The sequence below is a fragment of the Onychostruthus taczanowskii genome, unplaced genomic scaffold (assembly GCF_017590055.1).
Source record: "Onychostruthus taczanowskii isolate IOZ18803 unplaced genomic scaffold, ASM1759005v1 scaffold4, whole genome shotgun sequence".
In the NCBI taxonomy this organism is placed as follows: Eukaryota; Metazoa; Chordata; class Aves; order Passeriformes; family Passeridae; genus Onychostruthus; species Onychostruthus taczanowskii.
In genome coordinates this window covers 21,965,068-21,988,364 of record NW_024501459.1, presented here as the reverse complement: position 1 = coordinate 21,988,364, position 23,297 = coordinate 21,965,068, and the positions used below count along the sequence as shown (strand labels likewise).

At 45.6% G+C, this 23,297-nt stretch overlaps 1 protein-coding gene across 1 annotated transcript in view; it reads left to right on the top strand.

The window, feature by feature from the left end:
* The first annotated feature begins 7,651 nt into the window (after nt 1-7,651).
* NCALD (neurocalcin delta) overlaps nt 7,652-23,297 on the top strand; it is a 56,570-nt gene continuing 40,924 nt past the window's right edge. Inside the window, exon 1 of the mRNA XM_041412865.1 lies at nt 7,652-7,757. The gene's annotated coding sequence lies outside the window, so the exon portion shown is untranslated. The remainder of the gene's footprint in view (nt 7,758-23,297) is intronic.

The following is a 23,297-nucleotide window of genomic DNA, read 5'->3' as shown; positions in this document are numbered from 1 at the left end:
GATATGACCCTGAGAGCTTCAGAGGCATGGGAAGCGCTGGTACCACTGTGGATCCATGAAGGAAGGATAACACCCTGCTCTCATTCCTGACGGCGGGCAGTGAAATGTGATGTCAAAGGTGTGCTGAAAATCACTGTTTTATAAATTGGGTTATTCACAAACTGGTATATTTAACAGAAGTGTGATAGAGTATTTCCATGTGCAACTGCAGGATGGTGGCTGGTGATTTGCTATTACAAATTAAATAGTAGCAGCTACTCGGATAAGATTAACTACACAGAAATGGACAGCAGCAACTCAGTAAAAGGGGAAGAAAGAGAGGGAGTGAAAGCACAGGAAAAGAAATGTAAGAAGAAACCAAAAACATTTGAAATTTGACAGATGTGATTAACACTGCAAAGAATTTTTTTAAAAACTGGAAATGTTCCTTTCAATATATGTGGGACTAAAATACATATGACTGAATTCCTGTTACTGATTTCTCTCCCATTCTCCCTATTGGTGAAGGATTTCTTTGGGAGGAAGAGGGTATTTCTATCTTGTTTTTCTGCACCGCTATCACTGTGTGCATAGTTGGTTTCCACGATGCTGTCAGGCTCTTGGGCTCTCATCCAGCAAATACTTAAGCACATGTGTAACATCCCAGCCAGCGTAAGGTTATCCATGAGCTTAGATGACTTTGGGTCAGGATCTTCATTTCTCTGCAGCTCAGATGGGACTTCCACACAGTAAGGAGGAGACGCAGAAGAGCCAGACAATTAGAAAATGTTTTTCTGAGACCACAGAGATCCTAGCAAGAAGGCTCAGGGGGTAATCCACTACCTGAAATATTATTTTTGTCTGGATGAAAAATTGGTAAATCAATTGTTCTCCAGACAGTGCTGCTTTCGGGAATTGCAAACAATCAGCAAACTCAGTCCAAATGATCTGGGCTAGGTTAGACCATACAAATACCAGAGTTTGAGAGGAGAGGGGTGGTCTGTGCTTCCCAGCCAAACAGGCCTCAAGGATGAGGGAGGGTGACCACCAGCAGGACAAGCAGTGGTGGCCCCTCCTGCCCACACAGGTCCTTGCTGAAGCACCAGTGTAGATGAAGACCTTTGCTTCCAAATATCTTTGGCTTGTTTTAAAACACCCTCAATGCTTTCTTTGATCCAAAGTGCATTTTTCCCCCCTGCATGTTGCCATATAATAAATTCTTGATTAATCCAAATTACTTTTCCTTGTTTTCTTTCAGTTTGGCCCCTAGATAAGGACACACAACTGAAGTGCATCAATTAATGGAAAGCATCCACATTCAGAAGCAAAATCAGTCTTCTGGCTGGTCCCTTAGGTGTCACTGACTGTGACTGCTAGATGATGGGATTTTTTTTCCAGCTAAGAATATTTCATCTTTTATCTAGTCTCTTAAGTTTTTGAGCTGGTCTCCTGGTATTTCTGTGCCAGTGAGATGGGATTCCTACAAGGGTGAGATGGGATTCCACTCTGGCACACCTGCTACTGCCCAGAGGCTAAATGACTATTGGGGTAACCAACCTCAACTCCTCTCACTCTCCTGGCTGCAGATTAGGGAAGAGCAGAGGCTTGAGGTCATTCACAACAGGAGGAAAGGGATGAGGCCACCCTCTCGGGGAGAGGTTTGTCACTGCAGTCTCCAATGGTGCTATGACATCTGATCTCTGGGCCAGGAATTGGGTCCTGGCTCCTTTTAGCTGCTGGAGTAGATGATGTCCTGAAAGATGTGCAAGGGTGGCTGAAAGCAAGTTTTGTCTTACTCATGGTTCAAGATGCTTTTCCCATCTAAAGTGAAGCTGAGGGAGTTTCCCAGAGTGGAGGTGGGGGCATTGCAAGGGAAATGCAGGAGAATAAGTCAAGAAAGGAGCGGCTGGCATAGAGGAGGAGATGCAGAGGGGATGCACAAGCCCCAAAAATGATCAGTTCCTATGAGGAAGCAGGTGCAAGCAAAACTTTTAAAAGAAACAGTTGCATATCTCAGCAGTAGAAACAATCAGTGCAACACTGCTTAAGGATAGATGATAGCATCATTAGGCTCAAATGCCAGAAAAGTTGTTGCAGACCAGGTGATCCTTTCTACAGAATGTGTCACAAAAAGGCAAATCTCACTGCAAGAGCCTTTCCCACCCCTCAGCAGAGGCCTTTGCTGGGACCAGGTCCTCACTGCTGATGCTTAACCCTGGCAGAGTCTCCCTTCAGTCTGGGGGCTCTTCTCACCATTAGGAAGGGTGCTGGGGGCCCCCCCAAAGCCACTGGTGCTGTACAGGAAACAAAGAATATTGCTTTGGAAAGCAGAATCTTTCACCCTCCCTGGGAACAGGAATTAGTGGCAGTAAAGAGTCATGCCAAATATATGGAGAGTGTAGGATCTTCTTACGGTGCAGCATTCCTGGAAAACCATCTTCCACCTGATTTGACTCAAACAATAACTCTTTCACTGAGCCACCATCAGTGAACAGGGTGGGCTGAACCACCTTCTCTTCTTGTTTTTGTTTCAAAACCCCCTGTGCTAGTAGTGCCATGACAGCTGTATCAAAACTAAAATGTCTTTTCCTGTGGGTTTTTTTTTTTCCATGTTGTTTTTCTACAAGAGCAAAAGTCAACATGACAAGTTTGCTGAGCCCTGTTTCTGTCTCTTTTTTATCTATGTAACCAATGCCAATGGAAACATTAGCCACTCTTTCAAACAGCAAGCTGCAGAGGCCAGCAAAACACATGTGGTTTGTTCTTTATTAGATCAAAATCATGCCTACTTGCCTTTTTCCTTCCTTTTATTTTTAAAACCAGTAAAAAGTAGTGGATGTTTGAGGGAAGATTCCAAGATGAAACACTTTCTAAGCATTGTTTTGATAAGAGGAAAGCCAATAGTAGATTCTCAGCTGCTTGCATGGATGTGGCTCCTTCCTGAGAGCGGGGATTGACGCCAGGGAAGATCTAGTCTTTTGGGTTCAAAGAGCAACCCATATAGAGTTTCTGCTCCCTGCGTGTCTTCCATTTAATGGGCAAACAAATGTTATCTATTGTTAGCTCTGCAGAGACAAAAGAAGTGCAGGGGGGAAAGCTGGATGGTGCCCAGCCTTGTAGTACTGCATTTGTGTGTAAGTTCCTACACAGGTCCTGATACATGTGTGTTCTGGGCTTAGGTGTATGATATATCAGTGTGTGTATTGTGATACATACAACACACTTTGCTGCAGTCAGTGAAGTTCTGGCAGACTGTCCATCATCTAAGGATGAAGGAGCCAGCCCCTGTTCCCTCCTACTGCCCTCCATGGGCCCCAGACCTGAGGGGTGGGAGGGATGGAGCTGCTCCCAAACGCACAACAGAAACCTCTCCCCAGGAGGCATCATATTCTTGCAGCAGGAGGAGTGCCTGTGTATCATGGTCCCAGATAGAGGCAATGCATTTGTTTCTCAGCAGGCTTCAGATTTTTAATTGTAGAATGTTAAGGGTAGGAAGGAACCCCAAAGATCATCCAGTGCTGATTCATATTCAACCTTCCATCAACCAGGACCCCCAGGTCCTTTTCTGTGGGGCTGCTTTCCAGCCTCTCCTTCCCCAGCCTGTCTGTACATCCTCTCTACACCCCATCCCAGGTGCAGAATCCTACAATTTCCCTTGTTGCACTTTAAGCTGGTGATTGTTCAATCCCTTATTTCTCTTCTAATTTGCTCCTTTTGATGCAGCCCTGAACTCAGTTGGCTTTCTGGGCTACCAGCTAAAACAAAATGTATGAAACTAAACTAAACTAAACTATAAAAGAACTTTTAAAAACCCTAAGCTTTCTAAACTAAACTAAACTAAACTAAACTACTCTAGTAGTTTAGTTTTCTATAGCTTTCTAGACTGCCAGTTCATGTTGAGTTCTTTATCAGCCATCACTCACAAGTCCTTCTCTGTTTTGTATTTTTCCTGTCAGTGTTCATGGCCCATGGCTTTGAGCTTACTTGGCTCATTGAAACTATAGAGGAAGCTGGTTTTATGTTGAGGGTTTTATCATGGAAAAATTAATTCAGGGAATATAGGTTTTTCTGCCACTTTTTGCAGGATGCTTCAGCTTTCTGAAGGACAGATGCTGCTGCTTTTATTTCTGCATCTGTCTGATGGTGTAAGTCTCCCTTGAGCCTAGTCCTGGAAAGCTTTGACAGTTACACTGAGAAGTAGGGATTCAGTCAGCAATTTAGAAAATATCCCCGTGGAGGAGCCACATCACTGGGGAGGTGCAGGAAAACTTCAGCCAAACCTTAGTAACTGGGAACATCCAAACCTACACTGCCATTATCATATGTTCTTCAGAGCATTGGTCTCTCTTTTTTTTTTCACTTAGTATCTTTCAGCTGGCTGAAAATTATAACCCTCTCAACATATAATTAGTACCCCCTTATAAACACTGTGCATGGTTTAAAAACTCCTCCAAGCTCTTGTACTGCAGCAGAAATATCCTGTAAAAGTGAGTGAAAGGGATATTTTTATGCTAGAGGACGAAGGTGCTCTGCATACCCATGTGTCTGCAGGCTTGGAGGACCAGATTTACACAGGAGCAGAGCAGGTGCAGGTCCTCGAGGAACTGTGAGAGTTGGGGTTCTTCAGCCTGGAGAAGAGAAGGATCTGGGGTGACTGTAGAGCAGCCTTTCAGTACACAAAGGGGTTTACAAGAAAGATGGAGAGGGAGTTTTTACAAGGGCATGTAGGGACAGGACAAGGGGTACTGACTTTAAACTGAAAGTGTGCAGGCTGAGATTAGATATTAGGAAGAAATTATTCTCTGGGAGGGTGGTGAGACACTGAAACATGTTGCCCTGTGAAGAAGAAGAGAAGTGGTGGGTGTCCCATTCCTGGAAGAATTCAAGTCCAGGCTGGATGGAGCTTTGGGCAAGCTGATCTAGTGAAAGATGTCCCATGGCAGAGGGATTGAAAGTAGGTGGTCTTTAAGGTCATTTTGAACCAGAACCATTCTGATTGTATGATCCTGCCTGGCTGTCTCAGCCAGCTCTTTAGGGAATCAGCAAAATGGGTTTTTTTTAATGTTTTATGACCATCAAAATGCACGTGTTGGATTGTCCCCTCTTGTGAAATATCTTTTATAAGAATTAAGAACCATTAAAATCTCTCAGGTGCAAGCATTTTTGTCAGACCAATAGAAAGGAATGCACTACAGAGTGTGGAGAGATATCTTTTTAAACTGCAAACCCAAATTTTATGTAGTATTGTACAAACATTGCCATTAAGTGAAAGAATACATCTGTAAGTTGTGATCCAATTTTATTGGTGGGTGTTGACATGAAGTGCCAGCCTTCTATATTGGATTAATATGTGGGATTATGTGCAACACATGTAGTAATCAGTGGGTTTCTAAAATTCATCACATTATTCTTGATTTGTTAAACAGTCACAGGTTTCCTAGATAATTGTGAATATCTTCTTTTTATGGCACGAGTTTTAGACAGTGGGGGCTGCCTTATTCTATTGTAATAACTCTTTGAGCTCTCTTCACTGCTTTGCACTGAGACCCAGGGGGCAGCTCAGGATCTCAGAGGGCTTTGCCCCTAACACCACCTGTCCAAGAAAGCTCCAGTGCAGTGCTGGTGCTGGAGAGGTTGTTGGTAAACTGTGCTGGCAGTGTCCTGCTCACGAAATTCTGTGTAAACCAGCGTTGGCAGTTTTTGATCCCAGGCTCACAGAATGATTAGAAGGGGCTACTGAAGGTCGTCTAGTTCAACTTCCCTGCTCAAGCAGGACTCTCCAGAGCACACTGCTCAGGATTGTGTCCAAAAAGCTTTTCAACAACTGCAGAGAAGGAGACTCCACAATCTTTCTGGGCAGCCTGTTGCAGTGCTCTGTCACCCTCAGAGTAAAGAAGCTTTTTCTCATATTCAGGTGGAACTTTCTATGCAGTTTCTGCCATTGCCTCTTGCCCTATCACCTGGCACCACTGGGAAGAGCCTGGCTGCTTCCTTTTGATACCCTCCCTTCAGATGCTGATAGACATTGATAAGGTCTCCTCTCAGTCTTCCTTTCTTTGGGCTATACAGGTCCAGTTCCCTCAGCCATTCCTCAAAACTGAGATGTTCCAGTCCCCAGATCATCTTTGTATCCCTTCATTGGACCCACTCCAGGAGTTCCATGTCTCTCTTGCACTGAGGAGCCCAGAACTGGATACAGCACTTCAGATGTGGCCTCACTAGAGCTGAGTAGAGGGACAGAGTCACCTCACTTGACCTGCTGGCCACACTCTTCCTATCACCCCAGGATACCTTTGGCCTTCTTTGCCTCAAGGGCACTCTTCTGGTTCATGGACATTTTGCTGTCCACCAGGACCTTCCCTGCAGAGCTGCTTCCCAGCAGGGCAGCCCCCATCTTGTACTGCTGGGGTTCCTCAGCAGGTGCAGGATCTGCATTTGCCTTTGAGTTTCAGATGGTTCTCTGCCCATCTCTCCAGCCTGCCCAGGTCCTTCTGAAGGGCTGCACAGCTCTCTGGGGTATTGGCTGCTCCTCCCAGCTTTGTGCCATCAGTGAACTTGCTGAGGGAGGTGTCTGCCCCTTCATCCAACTTATTGATGGATAAGTTAGATGATACTGGACACAGTATTGAGCCTTGGGGAACACCACGAGCTGCAGGCCTCCAACTAGACCCTGTGTCACTGACCACAATCTTCTGAGATCTGCTGTTCAGTTTTCTTTCCACTTCACTGTGTACTCATCCAGACCTGATGAGCTCAGAAGCATTTTCTTGCTGCTGACACTTTGTCTTTCCTCCCTGCTTCTCACAGGTGAGTCTCTTCTCCAGCCTCTTCTGTGTCCTGCTCCTGGCGCATGCATGTGTTGTGGGGCTCTGGTAAGGTGGAGAGAGAGAAAAAAAGGAAATTAGGAGGAAGGAGTGGATTGTAGCTAGAGTTACAAGGGAATTGGAGACAGTGGTGTTGTGTCTCTTCCTGCGGGAGTAGGCAGCACAGGTGAGTCAGAATCAGATGGAAACATGTGCTACTTTGTCCTCCTTCCCGTGATGTTTTGCTGGGAGCAGCTGGAGAAGCATCCCGTGCAGACTCGCAGAAGGACCAGATGCTGAGGCTAAGGGGCAGAGGCCGAGCTGGCCAGGCAGCTCTGGGGGCCAGCCCGCAGCCCTGCACGGCCGCTGCCCCCATCACTACAGCAGGACCACTGCTGCCTCGCCCGGATCTGGGCACAGCGTGGGCGACCGAGCATGTGTCACTGTGGCTATGAATAAAACTTCAGCTGCGTGTCATTTAGAAAGACCCTAATTTTAGCTAGCCAGCATGTCACTGCGGTGCCCCAGCACCCTCGCGGGGCAGCTTTTGTGCCCCTTTGCTTGGGCAAACCAGGTGTATAATGTCTTTTTTCTGCCGGAGGTTGGGGATGCAGGAGGAAGGGAAGAGCGGCGGTCTCCCAGAGGACAGGGTTAAGGGAGGGCCGGCGGTGGGAGCAGCCCCGTTGCAGGCAGCCCCACAGCCCGCGCTGCTGGCGCGGTGTGACAGATGACCTGCCGCCAGGATTTGGGAGCAGAGCCGGCGTTGCCGGGACAACCAGCGCTCCCGGGCCGGCCGGGCCGTGTGACGGCGGCCTGACGTCAGCCGGAGGCTGAGCCTGCGGCCCGGCCGCCCTCGGAGCCGGCAGAGACAGAGACAGAGCCTGGTGGATGCTGCAGTCATCCCCGCCGCCGCCGCTGAATCCCAGGGGCTGCCAGAGCATGGACTATTAAAAACTTGCATTTCTGCAGTGTGAGGTAACCATTTGCTTTATGTTCTCATCAGGTTTGGATTATTTTCCTTTAAAGAGAAAAAATAGAATAGAAAGCAGCTTGTATCAGTGACTGATTTTTTTTTTTTTCACTTGTTTGTTTTGGCTGGAAGTTTGCCTTGATGATCAAGCCCAGCGCTATCAGATAAATGCAGAGCAGCTTCCAGTTACTAATTGTGTGTGTAGACGGCAAAACGGTGTTAAATATAGGTTAATGATCCATAAAAGGAGAATAAAATTATATCGTTCTCATTTGACACTTTAGGAATATAAATGAACGTGAGTAATCCTAGGCTAACGCATTCAGGAGTTAAAAGAAATGATGTTTCGGCACTGTGTTTCTTGCACCTCTGCTGGAATTTGTTATTTTTTAGTTCTGCCCGGCTCAGGCGGGTTTGTACCCAGCGTGTCCAGTGAGGGGGAAGCCAGCAGTCAATGCAGCCAGGAGCAGCTTAAAATCCAACTCTCAAAGTTCAGCATTTAAATCATCTTTGTTCAGGCGCAGTCCCTGCGCCCTGCGCGCTGCCCGGGCTTTCTGCCCCTCTCCCGGGGCACGCGGCACCCTTGGCTGTGTAGTATTTGCAGGGAAAGAATCAAAACCTTCCTGAAAAATTGTCTGAAATATACCAGGAGAGCAGCGTTGCTGTAATACAGGCTTTTACCCTTTTTCTCACAAGCACACACACACACACACACAGGGCTTGTTTATTCTCCCTCTCTCTTTTTTTTTTTTTTTTTTTTTTCTTTTTTTTTTTCTGTTGTGCATTGACATCAGTTGGAATAGCTAAAAAAAGAACAGCAGCATGAGCAGCATGATTTTTCAATCACCACAGTGATTGAAAAATAAAATTCTATTTGGGTCTTTTTGTGAAAACAAGAGGGAGTTTGTGTCTGTTTCTGTATTGCGCTTACTCTGAGGTGGCTGTTGTGGGGAAGGATATCCCAGAGCTCCTGAAGTTTAGTGCCACAGGCTGAGTTTGTTTGTGTGGGAACATATAGATTTGTTTTAAGAACGGATTACAGCTGAAGCATCATGTGCGTTGTTTCCTGGAAAAGTATGTTAGATCTTTCTTATCTTCTCTAATTATACACTCCTGTTCCCTTCCTCCCAAAGTTCAAAGGGTTTATTGATAATGGTAATGATTCTCTAAAGCAGCTGCTGGTCTAACAGTGTGGAGCTACAAAACAATTTAAAACACAGAGCAGTAAAAGATTTTTAAAAGATCTATGAAAATTATTCTATGTTATATGATGTTATCAAATGAGGCATAAGTAATTGTTTCAGAAAGAGAGCCAAGACCGATATTAAAACTGAAGGCACTTCTCTAAGGAAGTTACGGCTTAGTGCTCTGGATTTCACTGCATTTGGCATTCTTAGCAGAGAACAAGGATAAATGCTGAAACATCTGAACTGTCTAAACGGTCTGAAACGTCTAAACCATTTCACTTGGTGTTATCTCATCAGTCCTTTCCTGTTCCACTGATGCCCTGAGACATTATTGTTGGGGGGGGCTGAAATATTTCAAATTGTCTTTATTAAATTCTTCACCTGATGCCACTGCAGCAGTGCATGGGGAATCTTGCCTGGCTCCTCACAGGTGAGTTTTACCCAGGTTTACAGGAGCCTTGCAGCGTTGGAGGGGGTGGCACCCCATGTGCAGCCTTGCCACGGGGAGTGAGCTCTGGATGTCCCTGCCTGGTGAGCTGCCTGGGCTGAGCTGGGCTGCTGTGGGGAGCTGTGCTTCAGCCCGTGGCATTCATCCCCCTCCATCAGCATGTGAGTCCCCAGAGTGTAGAGGTGGGCTAGCAGGGGAGGACAGGGAGGTGGTTTAAACAGCCCACCACCCTCTGAGGTCTGCTTGTTCACCAGTTTATACCGCTGGGGCAAGTCTGCAGAGGGACCAAGGCGTGAAGTATGGGGACAGATTTGAGCTGAGTGGCACCTGCCATTCAAGAGAAGCCATTCATCATCATGTCTGCAGGATCTGACACCGTGTGTAGCTGCTGTCACCTCCCAGATTGGACTTGAATGATGGTGCTCAGTGTGGGCTGAGGCTTATGCTCATTCATTTAGGCTTGAATACAGTGTCCTGTAGCATTTGATGCCTTGAAGCCACCTGTAAGGGGAAAGACAATTGATGCAACTTTTGCTCAAGAGCTATTAATTAGAAATGTCTTAAAAATACCTTCCTCGTCTCCAGATGGAATAGAGATGTCTTTCTTTACTTGAAAAGGCTCTAACTTGACCTTAGAGTGAAGGATGGCAAACTGCTTCACATTTTAGCAGAAGGGTCCTGTACATGCTGCTGCAAGAGGTCTGAGAGGCAATGTCATAGGGGAAGTGGGTAAGTGCCACTGAGCTTGCACAGGGATGCGTCCTGACTGGAAGAGTGACACCTCCGTCCCCTCTTGATGAGTCTTTGGGGGCTTTGTGCATCCCATCACCAGGCTCCACCCGTTTTGCCCCAGAGATGGGAATGTGTTGCAGGCAGGCAGTTCACAGGCAGTGCCAGAATCTGCAACTGGAGGTGACACAGATCCCTGCTCAGGAGGGAAGGGAATGGTGTGTGACAGTCATCCTGGGACCGTGTGCCTCTGCTTGACGATTTCATGCTCTTGTTATCACTGGTCAGATCTGTAGCAAACCCTTTGGACAAGCACTCGGGTTTACCTTGGCAGGGTGTGAAGCTGCCAGGCAATGTGATGCTAAGCATCCCTCCTTCTCTGAGCTGCCACGCTTGCACACCCCATGAGAAAAGAGCAAACAGCCTGTAGGTTCCTTCCCACCACCGAGAGGGGAAGGTGGCTGCATCCTTCACCTTCTGCCCAATGCCACAACTGACACTGCCAGCTTCCTTGGGCTTGAAATCCTGTGACGTAAAGAGAAAAAATGTGAGATGCACATGGGCTTGGCAACACTCCACCTTCTTTTAGGGAGTCTAGACTGACCCTCCAACTTCCCATCAGCCTTCATATCATTTGCAAATGTCACCCCCTTTGCACACACACGAGGAAGGGACGATCTCTTCCTCCAGTCTCCGTGTCCATGGCGAAGAGCGAGCAGAGCAGCAATTCCCGAGGAGCTGGAGCACTGCACCTTAGGAGAGAGCTTGGCTAAAGTCACGTCTGAGATCTCCTCAAGTCACTTCTCACACAACTGCATACAGCAGGAAAATCAAAACCAGATGTGAGCTGTTGATGCCTCTAGCCTCATAATAATAACACACTCAGTGTGCTCTACCTTGGTCTGGTTGAGTTGATGGGCATTGACAATCTAAATTTAGGCCAGAATCATAATAAAACCTAAAAACCCCTTGCAGTGCGGAACACTGTACCTTGAATTTTTTCAAACAGAATGCAATTTCTGCTGTCTTTTTAAAGGTCCTAGCTACTGCTGAGGCAATATTTATAGGGGGGAATAAAATCCTCTGTAGAGGGTGGCAGTTGTCAGTGGGAACTGATGCTTCAGTATGGAGTTTCAGCATCTTAAATTACTTATTGCAGAAGTTGATTCCCACTCTGCTAAAAATCATTACATTGTGCTAATTTAATGTCTGCATCAACATTAGGAACAACTGGTTTAAAAGATAGCTGATCTGCAGTAGAGATTTGGCATTTTAACCAACAGTTGTTTTTCCAATTAAACACAGATGCCATATGTAGGGTACTCTGAATGCAAAATAAAAGCTGACCTGGCTGTTGGTTCCAAGCTAAAGCAACAAAAATCCTAACTCTGGAATGTTTTTGGTAGTCATATTTTAGACATAATCTTCTATGGTGAGCCAAAATCTGTACAGACAGCTTTAGTCAGATAACAGTTTAAAAAATAGACTATGTTTTGGCTGTACTTTTGCAGCTGTTAAATTTATCTTCTTAAATAGCAGGGAGTATGAGTTGAGGGTTGAGAAACAGTAATTTTGTAATTATTTTATATGGATTGAATTATTCTGTCATCAAATTTGCATTTCAGACAGCATTACGGTATGAAAATATAATTAGAAACTGTAATTCAGGAATTGCTGAATGTGATATTTCCCAGAGGGAGCACTGTGAAGAAGCTGCCCTTACTACAACTTTAGCAAATGTTGAAATCCTATAGGTGGAAAATGTGAAGGCTGAGTTGTAAAGTTCCTCTCCCTTCTGTGGTCTTCACCATACTGTCAACTTTCTGCTTAACTTCATTTTTCATAAGATTCATTTCCACAGAATTATCTAATCATTACGAGCTGAAGGGCTCAGATCCTGTTCTGCTGAGTTTCAGACTGGCTGTGCTGATAGCTGCTGAATTGCTTTCAGCCACAAAATGACACTGAGATAATGTAAGAATCTGATTTACATGCAGAAAAACCAAGAAGCTTGTCACTTGGTCTGAAATGCTGCTTTCAATTTGCCCAGCACCTGAAATTCCCAGCCACACCTCCTTTCACAGAAGATAGCTGAGAGTGGGTCTTGGTTTAGCTTTATTTGTCTTCTTTTGTAGTTCACTATTTTTTGCGGTACGTGTTCACAGTGTTGTACAAAGTTTTAGCTGTATAAAACCCACTGATGTCAATCCTCATGGTTTTTATTCTTGTGATAGTCTATGGTTCATCATAGACATAGTAGCTGGAAACAAACATGTCTGGTGTTTTTTAGCTGGGCTTGTGTTGATAAATCCCGTGTGCTTTTGTTTGAGATGTGCACTTTCTAGGAGAGCATCTCCATGGCAAATTTTTCCCACCACCTTGTTGGGGCATTGGTCAGGTCCTTATGTGAAACCAAGCCTGGGATGCACAAAGCAGGGATGGCATTGGGAGGAGACAGAAGCTGAGTGTGGGACATGCTTGATGCTTTGAAGTCCCCATACATCTGTCACAGTCCTTCTGAGTGACAGTCACAGTGCTACTGCAGAGGAAATGTCACGACAGGAAAAGGAGAAGTGTGGACCTGTGACCCCAAGGATGGCATGGATACATGGGCTGGCTGGTAACATGGTTTCTAGAGAGCCAGGGATGCTGTCACCCCCCGAGTGCTCTGAGGATCAAGAGCTTTTCCCATGGCTGCCCAGGGCCACCTTCCTACACCCAGCCCTGTCACTTTGCCTGGGTGCTGGGGAAGATGTTTGTTCCATCACTCACATTTTGGGTGATGCACATCTTGCCCCCCATGTCTGGTATTTGCAATAGGATCATAGAACCAGAGCTTCAGGGTGTCACTGCAGATGGCCATTTCTGTAAGGAGGGTGCAATAAGCCAGGTTGGCTCTTTAGGGACAAGTGGCCTTGTTTGAGATGCAGGTGCTGGTTTACAGTTGGGACGTGAGCAGTTCCTGAACATCACAACTGCATTTTTGCACATTTACTTAGGAACTGCAAAGGAGCAGGAGGCAGCATTTCAACTGACAGTGTCTGCACAGGTTTATACCTGCCACATGTGTCACAAAGCCTCTTAGCTGTGTGCTGAATTTCATTGTCAAGGTAATGGGTTTGGGAGCAGGCCAGAGGCAGGCTGTCCAGCCACAGGGGCATGGTGGACCAGCAGGGATGGGACGAGGCGGGAAGGAGAGCCCTTGGCAGGGCTGACTGAGTGTGCTGGCAGGATGTGTCCAGGGCAGGCTGATGTTCTTGCACTGCTGTATCTGCCCATGCAGGGAGCTCTGGCAGTGCTGCCTCATGTCCCTGGGCATCTGCAGAACAGGACAGACAAGACTTTTTGCTCTATGAAACAGAGCTGTCAGAAGGAGTTGGGAGAGTGAAATACTCTGCCTGTGTTAGCAATGATGCAGTGATGTTGTTTAGCTGCCATGTGATTTAGCTGTGGCTAACAGGGCTGCACTCTCTTCTGGGCACTGGGTTCGAAGAAGGGCTGGAGGAACACTACAGTCAACCCTTGTGCAGTGCCTGCTACTGAATAACAATAGCTTCATGCTTGTTCTACTATTATAAACAGATCAGCTTTTGGAGACATCCAACATGACTTGTAGAGAGATTTTATTAGACAAGCAGATCAGGTGGTTTACAGGCTATCACCCAAGAGAAGACAAGTTAAAGCTGAAGAAGGTCAAAGTTGGCTTCTTTCCTTAGCAAATTCCCTCACTCCTAGAGCAGCAAGATTTCCTGATTATGCCTCACACAGTCTTTCTGCATCTCCTCCAGGACTGCAAAACCACAATGGATCCAGCACATATGAAGTGTCTAACTTCAGCTGAATAACACTTAAAGAGATTTCATGAAGCAATTCAGCCTGAGAACTTTTAATTCTAACGAAATATTCTGCTCACGTTGTGCTTGCAAATCCAAGATGCCAGGGGGATGTGAACACAAAGCTGTTGATTATTTCCACAACTGCTATGTGCTTCCTATCACAACAGTATTCTTTTGTGCAGAATGGCAGCAAGATTGCAGAGTCCCCATCTTTGCAAGCCCAGGTCCAATTAGAGCAATTATATCTCAGCAGAAGCACTGTCTGTTGTCCTCTGGACCTGCCTGTCAAGCATCCTATTCATTGCTGTTTATCACGTATGAGGCTTTTCATGTAGAGTCGTTCTGACCCTACTGAAACAGTCCCACCAGAAGGGTGGACTGTGTTTTTATTTCATCGGCTGATGTGGATGAGAAGAGTGCAACATTATGGCTGGCCAAGGATACATCTTTCAGTCTAACCATGGTCTCCTCTCACTTGAGTATTATTGCTGGTTTGACACAGCGCACAGCTTTCATGTTCAATTATTTCACTTCACCCTTCATTTTCAATTACTTTACTGCTAAAAATTGAGAACATTATCAGAACTCACACTTCTTCCTTGCCACATTCAAGGGTTTCCTTAATCAAAATCCCCAACGTGAATTGCAAGGCATGTAATGTTTGATGGCACATGATATTAAATCACTTGCAGCTCTGATGTCTGTGTAGACTCTCTGGTCTCTGAGTTATGGGATAGTGGGAACTTCTGCAGAAAGACCATTTGTGTTTTGCTTTGCCTGTCCTGACAGGGCCTGATGAAGGAGCTGAGTGACTCCTGCTAAGGAAGTCCCCCTTGTTACCACTAAGGTAAAAGCTGAAAAGCAGAACTCAGTGAAAGGCAGAAGTGCTGAGACTTGGGAAGGTCAGAGGGAATGCAAAGAGGAACTGTTTCTGAACAAAAAAATAGATATTTACTTTCTCCTACTGCTCTTGGAAAGGAAAATCCAGGGAGCAGTGTTTAGAGTCATCTTTATGAAACAAAGAATTATTTCTGACAATTCAGAAATGAGACTGCCTGTGAGAGAGCATGCCCTGTCCCTGCTGCTACCTCCATGGCATCCATGGGAGTCCTGGCCAGCATGCACAGCAGCACTTGGGCAGAATAGGATTGCTTTAGGAACTGAAAACAGTGGTTCCCCCACATTTGTTTCCTATTTTGCATCTCTTCTGCTAGGTTTTAGCCCAGAAGGGCTGCTTTTGTCAGGTGGAACTGCAGGGCCATCTGCAGTAGTGGTCCAGACGTCACCTGTACCTTCCCTTGGCACAGGATGCTGCAGGCAGGAGAGCTATGCCAGCTCTGACCAGGGCTGAAAAGAGACCTGCCCAATTTGGCCACACCATGGCAAGAAAAAGTGAGAGCTGATCAAACAGCAGTATGACATGCTCCACATCTGCTCCATGGGGGTCTTGGTGAATTTGTTAAAGATGAGTTTATACTGCTTCACTGGATCTGCAGCTTGGCAGATTCAGTTTCTTTTCTTGCAGCGATGGCGTTTTCTGTGAGAACACGGGGCAGTGTTCTCTGCTGCTGTGCAGAGTCAGACCTCTTCACTCACCATGGACACATAATGTTTGTGGTGCTTCAATTAGAAAAATACAATTCTTTCAGAGATGGCAAAAGGTGACAGAAGGACTAGCAGGATGACTGCTTGACTTATATGCTTTTTGTTAGACACTGGGACCTTTGCAGAAACCCCTGCCTCAATTCAAGGAATCTGATGAGAAATTGAAGAGTATTTCACTATTAGCTCACCAGGTGCCAGTTACTAGTAGGCTGTGGTGTTGCTCCAAGAGCCTGTAGTAAGACACACCCTTCCTGCATGCCACTCCTACCATGAGTGGGAGTGGCACTCCAAGCAGGGTGCTGGGGAGGCAGGTGGGAGAGAAGGAGTTAAAACAAGCCACAATTACCAATTTGAGACGTTCTCAAAAATAGCAGCTTTTTTTTTGTTTGCTGAATTCCCCATGCTTTTACAGTGCTATTCCCATTATTCTTGTCTTTCCCAAAATAACATTTTTAAGCAGAAGAATGACTTGAGTGGGGAGAAGAGGGGATCTGCAGGCCAAGTGGGACAGCTGCATGCTCCTGTGTCTGCAGTAAGGGGTATTTCAGTATTTCAGGCAATTCTGCTTCCTCACTGGTAAGTCCAGTAATTCCTCCCTGACAGCCCTTGCTTCCCACGGGCAAGTGTTGGGCAGTGTGCTCATGCTGTCCACTGTTTTCATAGCCCAGCTCGAAAAGAAGCATCTCTTGCTGGTGGATGCTCCTTTGAAGAAGAAGGAAAGGATGCTTTTGGAAAAATAAACCTGAAGGATCCTGGCTCCAGGACTAGTGATGCAGGCAGATCCCACTGAGCTGGGATGCAGTTCCAGCCTCAAAGCACCTTGTGTGTCCCACCCTAGACTGCTGGCCCAGGAAAGCAGCTGCTCTGGAGGGGCTCCCTGACAGCACCCAGCAGGGCTGGCTGGGGATCCTGCTCCCTTATCCGTACAGTCAGGCATGCAGCCAGACACAAACAGGGTGAGCTCCAGAAACACGTGCCAGCAGCCTTCCCCTAGGGCTACAGGGAGGGATGGTAGCAAAGAAGCTCTGAGAGGAATTAAAAATTAAATGCTCATGGCAGTAGCTCCCTGTCACCACATCTCAGCAGTTCACCTTCACCGTGGCTGGCTCGCTGCCCAAGCACTGGGCAGGAGCAGAGAGAGGAGCATCCCATTCTCACTGCCTTCCCTGGAGATCAGCCAGCTCTCCTGTGGTCCTGGTAGATGAGGAGGAGCTGCCTCACTGCTGCATGCACACAGAGCTGACCAGAACAAGCAGCATGCCTCTTGGTGGAAATCCCCTGAGTCCTACTGAAAGGCATCATGCCCGGAGGTGGCCGGCCCCAGAGGAGTCACACGCCTCTTGAACAGGTGCGGCTGTCCAAGCGCGGGGTGCTGAGAAGCTGAACTGGCCATACCACAGCCCTCTCTGTGGTCTGGAGTCTGCAATAAGCCCAGCAACATCTGTGCTTAGTGTAGGTGGAGGCTGAGCCCACAGAGACTGGCATTCGGGGTGCAAGGATCAAGCCAGCTGGTATTTGGAGGTAGAAGGGCTGAGCTCCATGGGGACATTTGGCCCTCCTTGGCATCCAGTCCAGCTCCTTGGTGTGCACATGCCCTGAAACCCCTTCAGAGCCCCAGCAAATTCATCACTGAGCCCAAGGCCCCTTGCAAAGCATGTCCCAAATGATTTGAAATTTGGGTCTAGTTCATAATCTCCTCTTAATATCCCACACTAGGCAAGCATTTACTTCCTCCAAGGCTTGATATTTCTTATTTTGACACTAACATTCAAGTAGGTGACAAGCTATCCAGTTTCCTGAGATAATGGCTGTGTCTGTACTGTGGCCACTGGCTGTCCATAATAAATGAAATAGGGGGCAACCGCAGCACCAGAGCTCAGTAGTCAAAATCGCTTTCTCTGCAGAGCCATCCCTATCCCAGTCTAGCTCCCAATCAGTTCCTATCTTCCCAGCCTGTCCGCTGGGTCCATTCCAGGGGGCAAATGGCACACAGTCACTTTTCAGGAGGGTGCAGAGTTCAGCAGCACAGACAAGGGAACTTCTGTGCCAGTTGGCCCCATGCTGGGGAATGCACCCAGATGCATTTGCTTCATAGTCACAGGTGATGTGCTAAATGCCATTGTGCATAACTGGGTGAGAATCCTTGGGAGGGGAAAAGAGCCTTAAAAATAGAAGTGTTTTTTCTGAAGCCCAGGTCTAGGTAGAGCTCACGAGCTGCAGGCTCTTGCCACAGCCAGGAAATCAGCCTGTTGGAGCGTGACAAAAAGGCTGGCAGCTCCAGTCTGTCAAAAACAGCAGTGGGGTTCTAATAGGACCAAAGTGAAGGAAATGAGGAACGTGGCTGGAAGAAAGGATAAAGAAAAGCCTTTGGTCCATAGAGCACCAGGCTCTTTACTCCTCTGTTTGTACAGAGGAATATTATCATGTACACTGATGACCTGACTCTTTACAGAGAGTGGGTTTGATGCTGATTTCATGTTCTTTCTCAGTTCTTTTCCCTGTGAGGCTCAGTTTTAATTCTTTTCTAGTTCACAATCCATTTATTTTTATATGTGAAAAATGCATAGGTCAGTATCCACTACTGTTCTACCGTTAATCCAGAATAACTAAATTGTTATTATCTGTATTAGACTTCTCAGCGAGAGACCAACATGTTCCACTTTTTTAATGCTGTCTCATGTCTAAAATCTGTTTTCCAAATCCTCCTTTGCCTGAAGTGAGCACTGTGCACTGCACAATGAACTCTCCAGCTCCCTGGGGACTGCCCAGCCCCATGTACAGCACTGCCTTTAGCACACAACACTGTCAGGAATTTCACATTTCACTCTGCAAAGAAAGAAGTGGTGTCCAGGTGCTGTCCTCCTAAAACTTCAGGGTTGAAAGAGGTCAAAAGCAAAGGACACTTCTGAATGAGTTTTCTCCCGTACTTCTGGTTTTGTTGAATTCAACCTTTATGTTTTTGATCTTGAAGTGTAATGTCAGTAGGGTTTGAGAGAGCCAGGGGAACATTTGCCTATCTCTTTGCCTGAGGCTCTTCAGGTAGGTTTGATTATTTTCATTACTTCCTCTGTTAGACATGGAGTGTCTTCCACTTTCCCTGAATTTCCCAGTCATATCTGGTCACAGATCACTTTGTGCTACATGGAAGCCATCATGGAACTCTGATGTTATCTGCAGATTTGCATCAAAGTCCTGCACAGCATGAGGATACTGGCTGAAAACTTTGAACAGTGGGGTTTAGTAAAGCAGGACTTGGACATGACTGTGTGAAAGCATAAAGTTTTCCCTTTTGACTTGCAAACAGGAGTTGCTGTGCTTCTATTGCTCCAAATAATACAGGAGATTTGAGAAGACTAGCATTAAGACAGTTTTTCAGAGTCATTGAATATGTTTTAATCCTTATTAGCCTTGAGCAGTGAACTCACGGAAGGAGAGGTGTAATTAAAGATCTGTCTTGCCTGGCCTGCTGTGCATTTATAGCTCTGCAACTGCTTTCAGTAGTGAAACAGAAATATGTCTTTCAAAGGAAAGCTCAACAACAGGAAATACTTCTTTCAGAAATATGAACACAAGTATTTCATCCAAGAATCATCAGATAAAAGCAAAAATGTTCTTAAATTTCTAGTTCCACTAAGCACCTGGCTCTAATCTACAGTTCCTTGACTTTGTTCATTTTTTAACCCAAAGGGGATCCTATTTTAAGGCATTGTTATTTCATCTGATAATAAAAGTCTATTCAACCACTTGTGTGTTTCATCAGTGTTTGCATTTCTTGTTCTGTACCATATTTTGCACTTTTCTCCAACCTTTCCACTGAAGAATCAGTGGTGTCCGAATTGCCGCTGCTCAACTGGACATAACTCCCTGTTCCTTGCTATTTGAAGCTGGTTACCTAATTCTGCTGGTGGGTAATTTTGATAAAGATTTCACAGAGTGCTACATTTATCTGCACAGATAATAGAATGACAGGTTTTTCTCCCAGCCATTGCAGAGGTTTATGATTGCTGCTTCTCAGGTGTCTGGCACAAATGGAAGTGGCACCGTTGTGGGACGTGCTTGTTATTCAGGCATTAGCCTTGAAAAAACCTGGATTATTGCATGGTTTGTCACGTCTGTTTAAGCACACTATTTCTGAAACTGCTCCTCCTCCAATCAATTAGAAACTCCATTAAATTGGATAAACATATTAAGAAAATTAAGAGATTTACTCAAGAAATCTTTATTGCATTTCCTTATAAACTACTGATTCTAATGTACAAAGAAGATCACTTTAATTATAAGTGGACAAAAGAAAGATCTACTCTATGTTCCCATGAGGCAACTATCAGCAACATGCACCTTCTTCATCTAATGCAGTCATGACAAGTAATTAGGTTTGGTAGTTCTCCTGGGAACAGCAGTTAACTGCATTACAGAGCCCCCAAGAGACAATGACATCAGGTGGATTTGTTGGGTTTTGTGGGTATCTGTTCTCAGCTGTTTTTTCTTGCCCTGAGGAAACTCATGAGACAGCCATAATGTAGGCAGAGGGTTCAGATGATGAGCTGTTGATCTCCCCATCTCATCTCCAGCCAGTTCCACTGCACTTGGTGCTGCCCTCTGGAAGGTCAGAGGATGGCAGAGAGCTCTAGTGGCCCTCTGTGCTTGCAGACATGTGCATGGCTAGTTTTTTTTGTGCAGAGGGAAGTGCCTTGGTGCCATTCACTGTGTTGTACTTTATTACCCTTTCACATCCAGAGCAAACAATTTTCAGAGGAGAAGGAAGAGGTCAGTCCAAGGTGGTGTCCTAGAACAAGAGCTCCCTGCTGCCTGTGTTCTTCCCTGTTAGGTGGACATTTGACAATGGAGTGAAGGTCTGATAAGCAGAGAAATTCCTCCATATCTGTCGTGGTGTGGCTTGGGAGGGAGCGTGAGGCAGCATGGTGCTTTCCCACTGTCACAACTGAGACAGTGCTGGGCATGCCTTGAGGCAGCAGGATGGCTGTCAGGAGGTTTAGGTGCCTACAGCCTCTGAGCCCAGGTAGGGTCACGAAGTGCCTGATGAGAGTCTGCTCTGTGCCATCCTCCTGTGAGTCTCTGCCAACCCAGAAATCTTGAAAACTGACCCCAGCTAGCCCAGGAGCACATGATCAGCTGATAAAAAAGTCATACAGATGAAAAAAATCCTTTCCTCCCTCTTCCTGTGCCTCTGTTCAGTCAACACTGTAGTGCAGCTGTCACCCAGTAATTTCAGTGAAGTCATCAGAACTCTTCAGAAGAAAAGAATGGTATTAATAAATTATTGTGTTCCTTAGAGGAGACAAAAAGGATGACAATAAAGAGGTGAAATTTTGTAGAAAGCTTGAATTACTCAATACTGAATAGAGACCAGGCATGTCTGTAATTCACTTTCTAAGAAAATGCAAAACTTACTATTTCTTGATTTGGACAACAGCCCGCTAATCCTCTTGACTCCAAGGTTAAGCCCAACCAGCTGTGAATTTTATTGAGGTTACTTATAAATCTTAATTTCAGTTAAATTTTTTGCAATAATGTATTGCTGCTCTCAGTGCTATCTGATGCTTGAAGTGACAGAGCTGGCCAGCTTTCCTGACCTGTCTGTTGCATCCTGGCACTTGTTCCTCTGCTTGCCTAAAGCTCCCCTCACATTCCTGCCACTCCCCTGCAGATGTGACACTGCCCGCTGTAAGAAGCATGCTTGTTTCTTTGGATGCTGTTTCCCTTCCAGAAGTCAGGACAGTAGGGGCCCTCCTGACTCCCCCAATCCACTGCAGGTATCCATGTCATATAGACCCTATTTGTGGAGTTTTAAATTGCATTTTCCCACGACTTTGGCTCTTTGTCTTGTGATCTTTGAAGAAGGCTGTTCCACAGACTTTGCTGCTCTGGTGGTTTGAGATTTGCTTCTCATTCCCAGCCAAAATTTATTATGGCTAGTTTATACCCATTTGTTCTTTTGCCAGCATTGTCCTTCAGTTTAAACAGCTTTTCTCCTTCCCTGGTGTTTACCCCCTCTGATGTATTTATAGACTTCAACCATATCCCCTCTTGGCCTTTCTTTAGCAAGGCTAAACATCCAAGTGCCTCTGGTCTCCTCTGAGAGCACAGGCTTTCCATTCCCTTATTTGGCTTAATAGCCCTGCTCTGCAGCCAGTGCAGGCCAAAATCCCTTTTCCTCAGCGTGTTTTCAACCTGTTTTCCTGGCCATGTGCTACAGTAATCCAGGTGAGCCCTCATTTTTTCCAAAACCTGCTCATTAAGAGCGTTGGTATTTCACCCTCTCTGAACTCAACAGATTGGTCTCAGCAGGTTCATTAGAAAGCATCCCTTGTGTCCTGCAGGACACATCATATTGGTATTTTCCTGTTGTCTTATGGCTATATGAGTCCTTCAGCTCTTCCTCCTGCTCCATCATTTCTAGTTAAGAACATAATTTCTTCCCACTTGTCCCTCACTTGCTGCATTTTGCAATAAGGAATTTCATCCCTTTGCACTATTCCAGTGCTAAAATTGTCCCATTCTTCTTGTGGGGTAGTCTGGTGTCCACCTGACGGTGCCTGTCACCTTGGTGTCATCAGTAACTGCACTGCTTTGAGATGATGCATCCTGGCTATTAATGAAAATGTACAACTACATCCATCCCGAGACTCAGCTTGGAAGAACCCTACTGTAACCACCTTCCACCTGAGATTTCTCCTCTGATTTCAATTCATGATCCTGAAAGAGGAAACATCTGCCTTACTCTGTCCAGCACATCCCCAGAGGAGCGATTTGCTATGATTTTACCCACGTGGTTTTGAATTAGCCTTTCTATATACATCCATGTATCTATTAGAAACGAATGCTTATGTGCGGGTTGGAAAGCCAGTGCAGGCAGACTTCCTACACAGTTTCCATTTAAGGTCAGTTTGGCCAAGAAACTTCAGTTTTAACCTCTAACATTTCTACAGCTTCAGTCTGAGATCTCTTCAGCAGCACTTGCCAACTGTGGTGCTCAAGTTGGGGTGTTAGCAGATGTGTTTTGCTCTGCTTCAGTCTCCCAGTGGGTTACGAAGCCAAATTCTTGATTCAAATGACTACACTTATTTTTCAGACTTAGTACACTTTTTTTAATGGAAGTTTGGAATGGGGTGAAAATTCTTTTGTGTTCTGGCAAGTGTCCCTCATATCTTGGCCTGCAGAGGAAGGGCAAAAATTATATTTGTACCCTTTACATTCAAAATGTGTGAGATTATAAATATCTTGTAGTCTTAAAGCATTCCTGCTTGTTCTTCAATTAAGAATGTGAGATTTCTCCCTGAACATCTCCCTGTGAAGTCTGACAAATATCTGATTGTCTTCTTCTTGGTGCCAAAGGGCTTAGAGACTTTTGGAGGAGTTGGTGATGACATCTCACAAACCAAATAACACAGCTACTTCTCTTTTGGGCTCAAACAGACCAACAGAGGAGAAATGATAGAATATTTAGCTGACCATTTGATGACAGGAAAATCAGTCCTTGTCCTCCTTCCCATGAGTAGTTCAGGTTTTGTATAGCTCTCAATGTTATCAGCTACTACTTCTGAATATGTTGTGTAAATGAGAACAGAATGAACTGAATGAGAACTAGTTACTTTAAAAAGAAGGGAAAAAGAAGAGGAAAAAGAAGAGGAAAAAGTGTGGTTTTGGGCCTTCAGAAATGACAAGTCAGTCTAGTTAAGTTTGTTCCCTGCTTATAATTTAACTTTTTTATATGAACAT